This window comes from Propithecus coquereli, unplaced genomic scaffold (assembly GCF_000956105.1).
Source record: "Propithecus coquereli isolate 6110/MARCELLA unplaced genomic scaffold, Pcoq_1.0 Scaffold88, whole genome shotgun sequence".
Taxonomy (NCBI): Eukaryota; Metazoa; Chordata; class Mammalia; order Primates; family Indriidae; genus Propithecus; species Propithecus coquereli.
This window is the reverse complement of record NW_012155062.1, coordinates 2,990,479-3,005,317: the sequence shown is the minus strand read 5'-3', so window position 1 is coordinate 3,005,317 and position 14,839 is coordinate 2,990,479. Positions and strand designations below refer to the sequence as shown.

The following is a 14,839-nucleotide window of genomic DNA, read 5'->3' as shown; positions in this document are numbered from 1 at the left end:
TTTTGTGGCAAGTTTGGAAGTGGGGGTTTTGTCAATAAATTATTAGAATTTAAAGAGTTACTAGAGCTCTGGAATATAATAATGCAGGAGAATACACTTACCACCAAAGCTACCTGAAACAAATTTCACCCACCCCATCCTACCCCACCAAAACAAAACAAAACTAAAGTCATGTAAGATGTCAGTACTTCAGAGTTTTTATGTTCTTAATTCTAGGTCCCCAGTTTATTCCTCAACTACTTAAGAGTGGCTTTGACATGAGCCTTCCTTTTCCCCAGTAAATTTTGGGCTGTAATGAAAATAAGCACGATAGTCAAGGAATAAATCTTTATTGATAAATACTAACATTGATGAACAAAGGTACCTAAGGTGCTTATCTTAAAATGATTTGTGGTTGGAGAAAGTCCCCCCTTTTTTTAATTAGACAAAACAATTTAAATGTAAATTGTTTTGGTTATGGTTATTAGATTTTAATGCACTGTGGAAAAATACCCATGATTAACTTAGAGGAGATGGTCGTTGAATGATTTAAATGGATGCTTCATTTAGGGTTTTTTGGCTTTTTTGTTTGTTTGTTTGTTTTAAAGAGGTGGGGTAGTAAGAAGGTGCCCAGGACGTCTGAAACTCCTGGTGTCAAGCATCCCTCCTGCCTCAGCCTCCCAAAGTGCTGGGATTACAGGAACGAGCCACCATGCCTGGCTGCTTCATTTAGTTTTGATACATAAAGCAACTATATTATAGTTTCTCATGTAGCGGTAAAATATGACAAAAATGCATTAAAAGGTATGGTGTATGGTTTACATTATATAAAACATATATATATGTAAGGACTAGATAGTAATATTAAAAATAAAAACACTGGAAATGTTTTAAAAGATTTTTTACACTAATTTTAAATAATGTTTTATTCTAAACAGTAGTATATGTACATACATCTGTGAGTTTTATGAGGTATATATATTATCATTATGGCAAAAATAATACATGCATTCTTTAATTTTAAAAGATACCAGTTTTTCCTGACTGATGATTAAAATCATGATTCAAATCAACTTGATTTAAATTTAGCTTAGTTTAAAGCTAAAACTGTGTTGCAGGTGTTTATTGACTGGCTGGAAATTAGTAACACTTAAGGGAGCATCTAACAGAAATATATATTTTAATGTAGATATGGGAAGCTCTTGCTCACAGGATGTTGATAGTGTGATATTAGGATATAGACACCCCCCAAATTATATAAAATGTCTTATTCACTGGTTAAGAAATCTTAGGTTATAGTATCCACTATAAAATAGCTGAGGCAAGCTTTCTTAATGTCATTTTATGGTTGTTGACATTGTAAGATCCTGATCTCATTCTTAGTCTGGGATTCCTCCCAAGACACCAGCTTTTGGAAGAGGAAAAAATCATTGTTCTGCAAAAATAAAATCTTATTATATACTTGATTTTAAATAACTGTAAATATTCAATTATAAATCCATCCCCAGGCATTTTGAAGTTTTTCATTTTTCGATTCATTTGAAAAGTGTCCTCTGGTTTTCAAAGAGCGCAGCAATATGTTTTTAATGTGTTGGTTTAGCCATGTGACAAATTAAGCAAGCCCTGTAAACATGTGCTATTGAGATTGGTGGAAACTCCATGCTAGAAGGAGAGTAATAACTAACATTTGTTGAACACTTATGTGTTGGGGATACTAAGGGCTTTATATGGAATATCTCATTTAATGTGTCTATTACATTAAATACAATTAGGTAATACTATGATCTCTACTTTATAGGTAAGGAAATTGAGGTTTAGAAAGGGTTAAGTAAATTTTCGAGATTATACAGCTAGGAAGTAAACAACATGAGATTCAAGCACAGAGATTGCACTCTTTATTTATTACGTCATATTACTCAGCTCAGAAGTGTTAGCAGGGCACATGGCACGTAACATCAACCGGTCTGTCATTATCTTCTGTGAGAAGTAGCTTCTGGGACTGATGGCCTTGGTTGTCCCATCCATGACTAGACTTCTGGATGAAAGAACCCCGGGTGTCTTGGGGTTCATTTCTAGTCTCCAACAAAATATATTAGAGAACAATAATTGTTTCATCTAGTTTATTGACTTGTGGGGGAATCAAGATAAAATACCTTGGTTTATAAGATTGAAATGTTATCAAAAACACATTGCAATTACATACGATGCTTAACTTTCTTCTATTTCTTGAGGAGGTGTAATTTATTGACTTTTTTTTTTTTTTTGTAAATTCACTTCTCTGTAAGCAGGGATCTTGTCTGTCTTGGTTGTCATTAGCACTGAGCATATTGGCTGCCGTAATAAAGATATTTGGTAAATGTTGAATGTTTTAAGTTGTGACTGCTCAAGTTAGAATTGGAATGTGGCTCCCATGTCTTTTCTGGGTTATGACTCTGGGTTTCATTAAGAGAGCTGAATAGTGGTTACACTGATTTTTTTTTTTCTTTTTCCCTCATTCAGAAAGGGGTCTGGATGTTTACTGCTTGCTTTTTAAATTCCCTGCACTTTTCCCTACTTCCTGTTTTCTCTTTCTTTCTGCCCTCTCCTCCTCCCCACCACCTACATTGAAGTCCAAGGGTGAACCCAGATGAGTTATTGAAAATACAGGCATTTCTCATTAACTTGACCAAGGGTCAGCAAACTTTTTCTCTGAAGGGCTGGTGGTAAATATTTTAGGCTTTGCAGGCCAAGAGCTAAAATCATGGATGTTTATGTAGGTTCAATCATGGACATTATGTAGGTACAATTATGAATATTATGTAGGTACTTACATAATGAGAGAAAACAAATTTCCACAGAACTTTTTAATTGATGAAATTTCAAATCCATTGATAGTAATTGAGTACAGTTTTTGGTAATACAGGTTTCCTAATGAGAAGAATGGATTTATTTTTTTATTTTTTATTTTTTGTGAGAAGGGATAACATTTCACTTAATAGAGGTTCAAAGTTAGTGTTTGCTATCATGAAATTGATTGCAAAAGTTCATCTGTAAAAAAACATTGTTAGCTTTCAGGCCATACAAAAACTTGCAGTGGGCCAGATTTGGCAGCTCTTGAACTAGACTGTGGACTAAGAGAAACCCAAAGCAGGGTCAGCTGCCTGTGACATCCCCTTCTGTAAAGGCCCATTGCTCTAAGATGGCAAAGGGAGGGTGCTCAAATGGGACTTGTATGGTGGAAATACCCTACTACCTAGGGAACTAGTGAACCAAATTTTAAAGAATACAAGAGTAGTAAGAGAGAAGGGAAGGAGAGAAAGTTTATCTCTGCTCAGAGCTGGACAGTGATTCTTAAGGGGGATATGCCTTGGACCCTACCAGGACATCACTCTGGGAGGGCCAGGATGGGGGTGGAGGGCTGGCTGGAAAAGCTTATTCAGGATACTTATTGGTTTTGTGATTCAGCCTCCTGTAGTGAAGGGCTGCTGTCTTCTTGGCAGCCACAAAACATTGCAGGACATGGTACTTGGGGATGATGAGGTCTGGTTTCTCAAAGACTGTGAGTTACCTAAAAGAAAACAAGTGACTGCAGCCATGTATAGTGTGGAGTCATTATTTCTTCACCTAGATGGAAACAGAAGGTTCCAGGCTGGTGTAGAGGCCGCACTATGGGCCACACTGCCAGTGGCTGTTAGGGTGAAACTAGGGGAAATGATAGGAATCTACAGATTTTCAGAAGCCAGTGACTTTGCTCTTCTGGTAGGGGGAGGGTAAGGAGGAAACCTGGGCCAGCTCCACAGGGTGGACACAGTCTTCTTGTGGCTTCTCCATGGTGTTGGACACCAGACCTCTCAGACCTCTCTCATCTTAGAGCGTCTCTCTTTTGGTTTTGGTTACTCTACTCTTTGGGTTTGCTGGGACCTCATCAGCTACCGCTCCTTCCCCTCTCCATCTGCCCCATCGCTGTTGGAGTCTAGGGCTCTGCCCCTTGTCTTCACACGCTTCCCATTTTCACTGAGCCATCTCAGCCACTCCACTGGCTTCATTGCTTCCTCTGTGCCAGTGACCCCTCTCTAGTCTAGATCATTCTCCTGAGTTCCAAACAGTTCTGTCCATGTGCCTGGTAGACCTTGCCCCACAGACTTGCCCCCATCCTCCCCGTCCCAGGGAATGACACTCTCACCCACTGAAGCAGACCCCTGGGGCTCATCTTTGAGTTTGCCCTCTGCCCCCATCTTCCTTCCCATTCCCCCACCAGCGTGCCATCTCTGCTTGGAGTACTGTAATGCCTTCCTCCAGTCCTGCCCTGTCTCCTCCGTTTTCCCATAGCTTCCAGTATGTGCTTTTTTTTTTTTTTTTTTAAATCAAATGAATAATCTGATCCTTCTGTGTCCCTGATTTAAAATCTTCAGTGCTCTCTTCTGACTTCACGATAAATTCGCAAATTCTTAGCCTGGTCTGGACTCTTTGTGAGCTCCCTGATTCTCCTGCTCTCCCTGGTTCACTGAGCTGCCAGCCCCTTAACTGAGTGTGGCATCCAGAGTGGCTCAGCTCCGCCTGCACTCCCATCCTGTCACCAGGCCGAGCCCTACGCTGCCTCAAAGTCCACCTCTGCACACCTGCCCCAGCCCCTTGGTGCTCCCACAATGCCCTGGGGAGCATCTCTTAACCCAGGTCTCAGCCCTGACCACGCTCTGTTTTGCAGCCACTGCTCATCTGTCTGCCCCCCTTGGGGCTTCAGAAGGGCTCCTGGAGCGATGCTTGGCACGTAGTGGCACCTGGCAAAAATTTGTTGGATGAGGGAATGACTTCCCCAGCAGTGAGGCGTCTTAAACAGCAATCCTTATAAAGGGGAGGGCGTGGGGTTAATATATAGCCCCCTGTCACACAAACTAGGTCCTTATGTCACCTGGGACTCACCTGCGGGTTTCAGGACTCTGCATGAGGAGCTCTAGTAATAGCTTCAGTCATCTGCCCTCTCCTCTCTGCATTACTCTGTTGAGTTTCATTCTACAGTGGAATTGCTTAGCAGTTTTTTATTGAAAAGTTTTTTGAAAATGATAAAAGTAGTACATGCTCATGTTAAAATTCAAGAAACACAGAAGGCTATAAAGTGAAAAGTGCTTCCCTCTGTATGTTTTATAGATAACATTTCTGAAAGGGCACACAAGCAACAGTTAGAAGAGGGGTTCTCTCTGGAGAGTGACCTCTTGGCTTTTAAAATCTGCTCTGTTCTCAGGAGGGAAACCAAATTCTGGACTATGAGCTGATTTTTTTGTTTATGGGTCTGTGAGAAGAAACTTTTAAAGGTTTGGGTTATGGTATAGAACTTGATGGAGGACGTGACAGACCTCCCCAGGATAGCCTGCAGCCTCTGGTTTCGCTCCTGACCCTGAGCGGTAACTTACCACTTAGGAACTCAGTGTACTCAGTTTCCAAAATCAGATGTGAAAGCCCACCCTTGCCTTTCTGCAGAGCTGTAGTAAGAATGGATATGTCTTTAAAGTATCTTCAAAAATAAGTATGTGGATAAGTATGTATGGATGGAAATATTGTACACATGCATATGTATAGATATGTATGAAGATATGTATGTCGGAGCTTCGTGATTGTCTTTCTCTTTTTAACCATTCCATCTCTGTGATAAATATAGAGAGCTTTACCCAGTTGTTTTAACTGTGTTTTGATACGAAATTAAAATTTCAAAACTGTCATTAATTTATTGAAATTGATCAGGATTTTAGACCAACATTTGGGAGGTCTGGAGAGAAGAGGGATGAGACATAGATGCTAAGCCTTTTAGACACATGTTGAATTTATGTGAGCAATGTTCAGATTTTGCAGGGAGGAAAGTGAATGGTACCAACATAGTATCCTGGGCAGGGAGTCAAAATTGTCCTCTTCTGTGGCCAACCCATGATGCTTTGAAAAACCAGCTTTGGGACCCTTTTTAAGACACTACCCTAGTTCCTACACAGTGTGACTCAGGCACTTCCTTGTCATTTAATTTATTATGACCAGCATGTATTGTGTTTATAATTTAAATATCTAAAATTTTAGTTGAAAATACTCCTTTTAGGTGGTTGTGGGATTCCTTAATGCAAAGTAAGGAAAAGAACTGCTGTTAGTTAAGAGAAATAAGAATAAGGTGGTGTTTCCCAAACAGGCTTTTCTTTCCTTTCTCTACCTCCTTTCTTTCTTCAACTCGTGTCTGCTTCCAGAAAGGTTAGAGACCGCCACCCCTTCCCTGATTTCAACCTAATTTCAAGGAGAGATTAGGAGTCACACAGTATATTTATCAATGGCCAGTATGGGCTAAGATACATGCATTATTCATGTGTTTTGAAATTGACTTGTTGGCTAATATAGGCACACCCATGTTAAATCTCACTCTAGGGATTGGGAACCAGATCTAATTGACAGAAATGGAATACATGTGGAATTTTTCAGGAATTCAGCTTTGTACAAACAACGGGACTGGTGAAAAGGCCAGTCTTTTTTTAGTACCTTTACAAGGGTCTCCCTTCTTTTTGGCTTATTAACAGTCTTCGGAAATATGATGAGAGGAAATCAGAGAATCCTTATGAACCAGATATGAAAACGCTGGTCATTTAGTGCCACTATTTAAAGTACACCCAGCTCTCTGAGCAGTGGAAGATGTCAGCGGCACTTTGGGAACAGATTAAGTATCTGTGGCTCAGCAATAGGACAGGTTTTTTCAGAGAACACACATGCGGCTAAGGATGTGACAGCTGATGTGGCCTGGCGGAGAGTCCCCAAGGCCGCGTCCGCTCCCCTCCACCAGTGTCGCTTTGCCATGGAGCTCACGCGGTTACGGGCCTTGGAGGGAGGAATTTGGTTTGCCTTCGTAAGGAAAAAAATGTGAGACGTCGAGTTGAGTAGTTTAATTATACACTAGCTTTGCATCCTCAGTACCTTTTGCTTTGAAAAGGGTCAGGGCTAGAGAACTATTTTTATAGTCCCTGCTGTTTAAAGCGTATTTGACACACGCGGCTGGCCGTCTGCGCTTTGTGATCGGAATATAGGGCCACTTTTGGCAGTCAGACACGGAACAATCAGCGACCCCCTTTCCTGCCCACCAAAGTAGTGCCATAGAGACCCTGGATCGTTGGCATTGTGGAATTCCAGCGTGGCTGGGGTCCTGGCTGCAAATGGAAGCATCCTCCTTGGCCCTGCTGATCTTGGGGCCGGAGCCCTGGTCGTCCATCCCCAGGCCAGGCCCGACCACATCAGCTGTGAAGCCTGGACGACACTTTAGCAGTGAGACCCTAAGCCTTCAGTGGATTTTTCTTTAGGCACGGTTGGTCTTCACACCTGGTAATGAGAAAATGGAAATAGTGTTATTATTCCCAGTCAGTGTACATAGTTGTAGCTTTTAGAATTGGATGATTTAAACCAATAACAAGAATAATGAAACAAAACCTGAGCTTTGGTTTCAGTAGGGTTTTAAAATGAGGTTTCTGAAGGGATTGCACCATTCTAAATTGTGGGTAATAAAAGGTGATTCAGGTGTGTGGCTTCCAACATGCAGAAAAGGGTTGGAAATTACCTTTGGAGGAAGGTTTCTTTCCATCTCATGGTCTATTTTACATTTAGAAGAGTTTACTTTTAATGTTAGACCAATGTGGGTTCAAATTCTGGCCCGGCCACTGACCCCTGCGTGACCTTTTAAGTTACTTAACTTTCCCCAGGTTTCCTTTTCCTCACCTATGAAACACGTCCTTTGACAATCTTGTGAAGATCTGATGAGGGAAGGCACAGTGTCATCTCTTTACACTGGATGTGGCGAAATAGCTGTAATCCCTCTGTGTCATCTGTGTTAGAAAGTAGCTGCTGATGCTACTGTTTTTTTTTTTTTTGAGACAGAGTCTCACTCTGTTGCCCTGGCTAGAGTGAGTGCCGTGGCGTCAGCCTAGCTCACAGCAACCTCAGACTCCTGGGCTCAAGCGATCCTCCTGCTTTAGCCTCCCGAGTAGCTGGGACTACCAGCATGCGCCACCATGCCCGGCTAATTTTTTCTATATATTTTTAGTTGTCCAGATAATTTCTTTCTATTTTTTAGTAGAGATGAGGGTCTCGCTCTTGCTCAGGCTGGTCTCGAACTCTTGAACTCAAACAATCCGCCTGCCTCGGCCTCCCAGAGGCCGAGGATTACAGGCGTGAGCCACCGTGCCCGGCCCGATGTTACTGTTGTTTACAAGAAAGCCCCTGGACTTTGAAATCAGAGAGCTTTGGCTTTGAATTTCAGTTGCTTCGATGAGTTGCCCATCCTCTGAGATCTTCAGTTTCTGCCTCTGTAAAATGGGAATGTTGTGAGTTAAAGGAGAAAAAAAAAAACGCGTGGTGCCTTAGACCTTTAGTAAGAATTGGCCTGTGTTGTTTTTGCAGCGAGCTGAAAGCATAAAGCACTTTGATCATGGTTCCAAAAGGAAAAGCTGCCGCTGCATTTGGGAAAGGCAGAATTAGGAATGACCAAAATACATTCTTACGCGTTTGTCTATCAGGGATGGAAATTCAGCCTTGGTGATTAATTTTGGAGAAAAGAACAGTGCCTAATTTAAGGAAACAGTTTTTTGTAAGCTTCCCCTGCTTTGCTAACGAAGCAGCGATGTCAGGCAGAAAGGGTGGTTAAAATGCCCAGTAAGAGACTGTGGCAGTGGTCAGCTCCAGAGAGCTGTGATTCCCCTACAAGATCGTGTAGTCTCTGTCCAATAGTTTTTAAATTAAGAGGTGACCGTGGACAATCTCATAATAAAGCCAAATACCGGGATATGGGAAAACATAAGCATTAACTAATCGTGCCCCAGCAAGCTCATAGAATGTAAAAATATTGACTCTTGAGTAAAATAAAATCCCCATGCCTCCTCTGGTTGTTGGTGATCTGAGAATCCCAGGACTGAGGGGTTAATAGCAGGATGGGTGTGGAGATTTTTGGCAACAGATGGGAGAAAGCTGTGGCAAGCTCCCCTGTCAGGCTTCAGACTTGACCCTGGGCGAGGGAGGGAGTCTGAGCGTTCAGGTGGCTCGCCTCTGTCTACAGCCCCGGGTCTCCCCTTCTCCCGCTGCCTGGCAGCTGTCTCACGCAGCAGAGCCACCTTGAGTGTGCCTTCGCTGGGTCCCTGTGGAGCAGAGTGTTTGCAGGAGCCCTGCCCTGGTGACCCCTCCTCACTGGGTGTCAGTTTCCTGGTACTGAAACCATCACTGGCCAAAACAGTCAAAGACTTGAGTGATGAGAAGCTGCCCCCACAGACACGCCAGCCTTGGAGCCTTCCTTGCTCATCAGCACGAAGGAAGTCCTTGAAATAAGGTGAACAGAAATATTGCCAGGATTTCTGGGCAGATACCCCCACCCCACCCCCAGTCCTCTGAACACACATACTAAGTGCCGCTATCTGTGTTAATAACCTTTTCTTCCCCGCCTCCCTTCCCCCTCCCCGCCGCCCCCTCCCATGCTCTTAGGCTCTCTCACGTGATAAATAGCCAGGCTACTGCTCAGCGTGCACCAACACCTGGGAATAATCATGCAAAAATAACAGTGAGAGACTGCCGCGCGTCTGTTCTTGACATTAACTTTCCTCAGTTTGACAGGCTGCCACCACCAGCTGTTAGACTTATGGGTCTTTTTTTCCACTGGAGATGGCTGCTTTCCTGCTTTCCTCTTTTGGGTTCTAATAGGTTACATCAGTGTCCCATCGAGATGACAGAAAGGAGCTTTGACAAAAGAACCATTGCTAAAACTGGCCGGTTCTCTGTTCTGATCTTTTATTCCAGTTATGAGTGTTATTAGACTAATAATCCCCCAACGACTTTTAAATGCGGACTATCTGATTAGAGCTATATTAGAGTTTCTCCCTTCGGAAAGGTATTTGTAATTGCCTCTCTTGGATTGCCTTTGGATGTAGCAAATCCTAGCATTTAGCCCCATAGGGCCAAACCATCTATTGATTTCTTATTAGTTCAGGTCTCAAATATATTTGAAATAATGATAATAATACTGACAATAGCAGTAGCTCCATTTATTGAGAGCTACTCTATACCAGGCCCCGAGCTAAGGTTGTCTGTATGATCTCATGAAGTAGTCACATTAGCCCGATTATTCCCATTTTACAGATGAAGGCGCTGAGTCCCAAAGATCAAGCTACTTGCCTGAGGTTATGTGGCTAACAGTAGAGCTGGGATTCCAACTCCGAAGACGGATTCTTGCACCACCCTGTCTTCCACTAACACCCTGCATTTTGCACTCGGGCCGCCATGAGTGGTCTCTTGGATGTGGTTCTACAATTACTGTGGTAATTTTGTCCTATTTGGATGATTATTTGATTAGTATCGCAGTCAGTCTGCAAGGGCAGAGACCTGGTCAGTTGGGCAACCGTTCTAGCAGGTTGCACAGGGCCTGGCACACAGCAGTATGCAGTCGGTACTGGGCGGATGTGCGATTGAGTTGAGTGGAGCGGGAAGAGATTTTGCAGTAGCGTAGGACTCATCAGGACCTTCGCGGCGGTCCCATCTTTGCTATGACATTATGAAATGGGGTGGATTAAGCCAGTCGACTGCTGCCAGATGCCAGTGTATGAAAGAAGCTGTATTTTCCCAGACTGAGCTTCTCAGGGTTAAGCCCTTTTTCTTATACTTTTAACATACTTTAACTGCACTTAACCAGGCATTTGGAGGGGATTATAGATTTATGTTAAATACAGTAGGATATAAAAAGGAGCTTTGTAAGGTTGTGTGCAGGGTTAGAGAACTGTAATATCAGACCTGGGACTTTTTTTTTTCAAGCCGGTGTTTGCTGGGCTGAGCACTGTGCCGAGCATTCGCTTTGCATGCGTTATCTCACCGAGTCTTCACTGCAGCCGGGGTGGGGAGGTCATTGTTATTATTACTCCCATTTCTTAGATCCAGACACTGAGCCTTAGAGAAGCCCAGTAACTTGCCCAGGGTCCCACACAGCAAGTATCCATAGGGCCAGAATGTGAACCCAGGCCTGTCTGCTACCAGAACCCCAGGTGCGTCCTGCCTCCTCACCGGAGTGGTCTTTGTGGAAACTGTGCCACCCTCTGCTTGATGAGCTTCGTTGGTTGAAGAAACTATGGTTCAGGGTATGGATCAGTGACCTGAGAAATCAGGGTGCAATGGAGCTGATCTTTTGTATAAGGCAAAAATAACTACTGAAAGTCCTTTAAAATCCTGCTTTACATATGATACATGTGGCTTCTTCGTGTTTGACACTATGTGATATAAGAGAACTGAAACCTTTGGTGGAGGGAACATCTCCCACTGGGGGCATTATCTGGTAGATAGAATTGCCACCCTCTTTTGAATTATTTCCCTTTCTCCCTCTTTTGTCTCCCAGTGTATGTTGAACTCCTGTACCTTTTCTACATGTAGGATGCTACTCTTTTATGCTTACCGGGGCTACCACTGGAGATAGCTTATTGCCCTTGCACAAATATGGGCCGCAGTTTTCTCTAGAATGAGGAGCTTGGGCTAGGTGACTTGCTAGCTGGAGCATTCTATATTTGTCTCAGGGAAAGGCCGGAATCACAAACTCAAGCTGCCTGCGGCTGAGCAAGTCAGATGGCAAGGCTGAAGTGCAGCTGAGCCTTGTCAGTTGATGCCATGAGGAATGTGGGCCCAGCAAAGCGCAATATCTAATTATTATTATTATCATTATTATTATTATTACAGACCGAGTCTTGCTCTGTTGCCCAGGCTGGAGTATAGTGGGGCTATTACAGCTCAGTGTAACCTCAAACTCCTGGGCTCAAGGGATCCTTCTGCCTCAGCCTCCTGAGCAGCTGGGACTACAGGAGTGTGCCACCATGCCCAGCTAACTTTTTATTTTTTGTAGAGACAAGGTCTCGCTATGTTGCCCAGGCTGATCTCAAACTCTTGGCCTCAAGTGATCCTCCAGCCTCAGCCTCCCGAAGTGCTAGGATTATAGGCGTGAACAACTGCACCTGGCCCCAATTATTATTTTAAGAGATAGTGGAAGTTTAGACTCTGCCCTAATTTTTTAAGTGTTGGTAAACAATTGGAATGTTTTAAAATGTAGTATGCCTGCCAAATAAAACACTTCGGGGAATGGCTGTAATTCCCCACCCCCTAAACCCCCGTTTCCACTTTGTGACTTCTAGGGAAAAGGGACTTGCAGTAGACCACATGGTGGTCTTTGTGCTCCACTTCTCCAAATCTAGAAATCCCACAGCGAGTGAGGAGAAGAGGTCCCCTTTTGTCCTCTCACTGGTAGTGTTCATCCATAGTACCCATGGGGATGGCAGTTTTGAGCTACCGTGAGGAAGCGCTAGTAGAGAAACTAGGAGAGAAATTCACTTGTGTAAGTCAAAGATTTGAGCCTTTAAGACAATACATCTACTGGCTTTAGGTGTTTTAGACTATTACCACTTTGGGGTACTATTTGTAGTCAAACTCTCTGAACCTTAGCTTTCTTATTTTAAAACATGTTGGACGGGGCTCCAAGGTCCCTTCTATAAATATCGTCAGTTAAACTTTATCATTACATTCAGATTGTGTTAATAGAAATAAACACAGTTAACTTATAAGTAGGCCCAGAGTACCATGGATTTTCCCCTCAAGCCATCCGGATTCTTTAGAAATTTGATTTTGGAGATTATATAAATATCCCAAATAGTATGTGTGCATGTATGCAAATATATCTATAGACGGGGTTATGTTGAAATGGGGATTTAGTCTAGCAAGCGCTGTGATAGGATTTGTCACCCATATGAGAAGGCTGAATAATATACATTTTGCAGTTGAGGGAAATGGGTCTCAGAGAGGTTACATGACTCTCCAAGGTCACAAGCTATTAGGTGTTAGAGTTCGGGCCAAAATCCTAGTGTCAACATGTTCTGCCCCCATAATTCTTATTGCACTCATTGCCCTATGGTGTCCTCATCTGCAAATCAGAGAATTGATTCTCTTGTAAGACTACTCACCTCTTTAATTTGATTCCATTTTCTTGCACATCCAGTTGAAGGTGTGTTTACTCTCTTGGTATTAATGTAGGCTGTTGTTCAGGTGATGTAAAGAATATTTTCAGAATATTGTTCCATTTTGTCTTTTCAATTTATATCCATAGCATCAAATTGCAGTCAATTTACAACTAACTGTATAAATTAAGACGTTGTTGAGAAGCATGCAGAAACATACAGTAGAAGCTGGTTTATAATTTTCCTTGGTCTTTTTTTTTTTTTTAGATTTCAGAATTGAGTCAAATTTCACACAATCTTTTAGTTGTAATAAAGACTACAAGGTGGCATTGGATTTTTTTCTCTTTAAATTTCCTCCCGCAGAACCCCTTTCTTCATTTGTCAGCTCAGTTTTAAAATAAGAACTATCGGTGCGAACTTTGATCCACATTAAGCTACATTTACACAAAAACATAAATCACCATATCTGGGGTCTGGGGCTGTGAAATGCTTTTCCTCCTTGGGCTGTGTGATCAAGAATGCAGAACAATAAAAAGCATGGAGCACAAGAAGTTTTACGGCAGCTTTGAGAGCAGGAAATTAAGTTTTTTTTAACATGCAGATGGGTGAAAGGCTGTTCTGTTGCATCTTGGATCACTCAGGCAAGTGAACGTCAGTTTATCATTTTAGTGAAATGCAAACTGTAGAAATAGTTCCTACAGTCATATGAACAAGGAGCCCACACAGATGACTGCTTCTGCAGTTTAACTAGGCGCACGCTTCCTCATATAGCTCTCTTGAAATATACTTTGTTTTTTTGTTTTTTTTAAACAACAAAGACTATATAATATTATGTCTGTAGCCAAGTGGCTATAAAGGATAATTTATAAAAGGATAACTGGGAGTATATGAACAACAGAAGAAGACAGAATTTTATAAGAATGACCTTCTATGTGTCCTTTTTACATATATGACTTTTTAGCCCAACTGATAATACACACAAGGTATATTGGGCTGTGTCTATGTGCAAAACCAGGACACAGGTAATCTGGAGTCCTGGTGTAGACTTTGCATTTGGCTATTCTGTAGTAGTCTTAGAGTGGGCCATATGACTGAATGGGTTGGTCTGCCTGTTCAGCACAGCCAGAGCCTTCGGTTTCATTATGGCCAGACTTCTCAACTTTCTGTGATGAAGAGCTCCCTTTGCTGCTTTCCTGGGGATAGGGGTGCAAGGGAGATATCATTACACCACAAGATCTTGTACTTGGCTGTGATTTCTATTTCCTGGATTTAGAGAGAGGGCTACTGAGCCTTGATCAGACTCATCAGGGATCTTTACAAGTTGAACCACTAGACGATTTGTACATTGGAGAAACTCAAGTTCTGTTACTGTCGGTCATACACTTTTACTTCCCTTCTTTTATGAATTCTGCTAAACTTTGCCGTAGAATACTTAATTAGGAGTTTACACTTAATACATGCTAATAATAACCAGTGTATGTGTTTCAGTGTGTGTAATCAAGTTTATATATTTTATATATCCAGCAGAGTAAGTTAATATAGTTCAGTAGTGATTTAATTTATTATGGTTTATAAAGTACTTTCAAAACAATTTTAGTCTAGTTCCTATACTTAAATGTCCAATAATGTATATGTTAACTGTTTATTAGTGTTTATTGGAGTTTCTCCTTTGGAAAATGTTACAATTTTAAAAATAAGATTTCATTCCAAGTGGGAAAGAGCTTTAATTTTGTAAAGCATATTTCATTCACATCTGCTGAGACTAACGGTTGTCCATTGGTGGTGAATTTAGAAGAACAGTGAAGGCCTGTGATTCCGGAATCTGTGCTCTAATGTTTAACCTTGTTTGGCATGAAAAAATAAAATGCTCATTTCTATTCTGCTTTATATTTTGGCACCATTAAAAC

At 42.0% G+C, this 14,839-nt stretch overlaps 1 protein-coding gene across 2 annotated transcripts in view; it reads left to right on the top strand.

Annotated features, from left to right (window-relative positions):
• The window catches only part of ZNF608 (zinc finger protein 608), a 106,063-nt gene that overhangs the window by 30,715 nt on the left and 60,509 nt on the right, over positions 1 to 14,839 (top strand). The gene's annotated exons all lie outside the window — the stretch shown is intronic.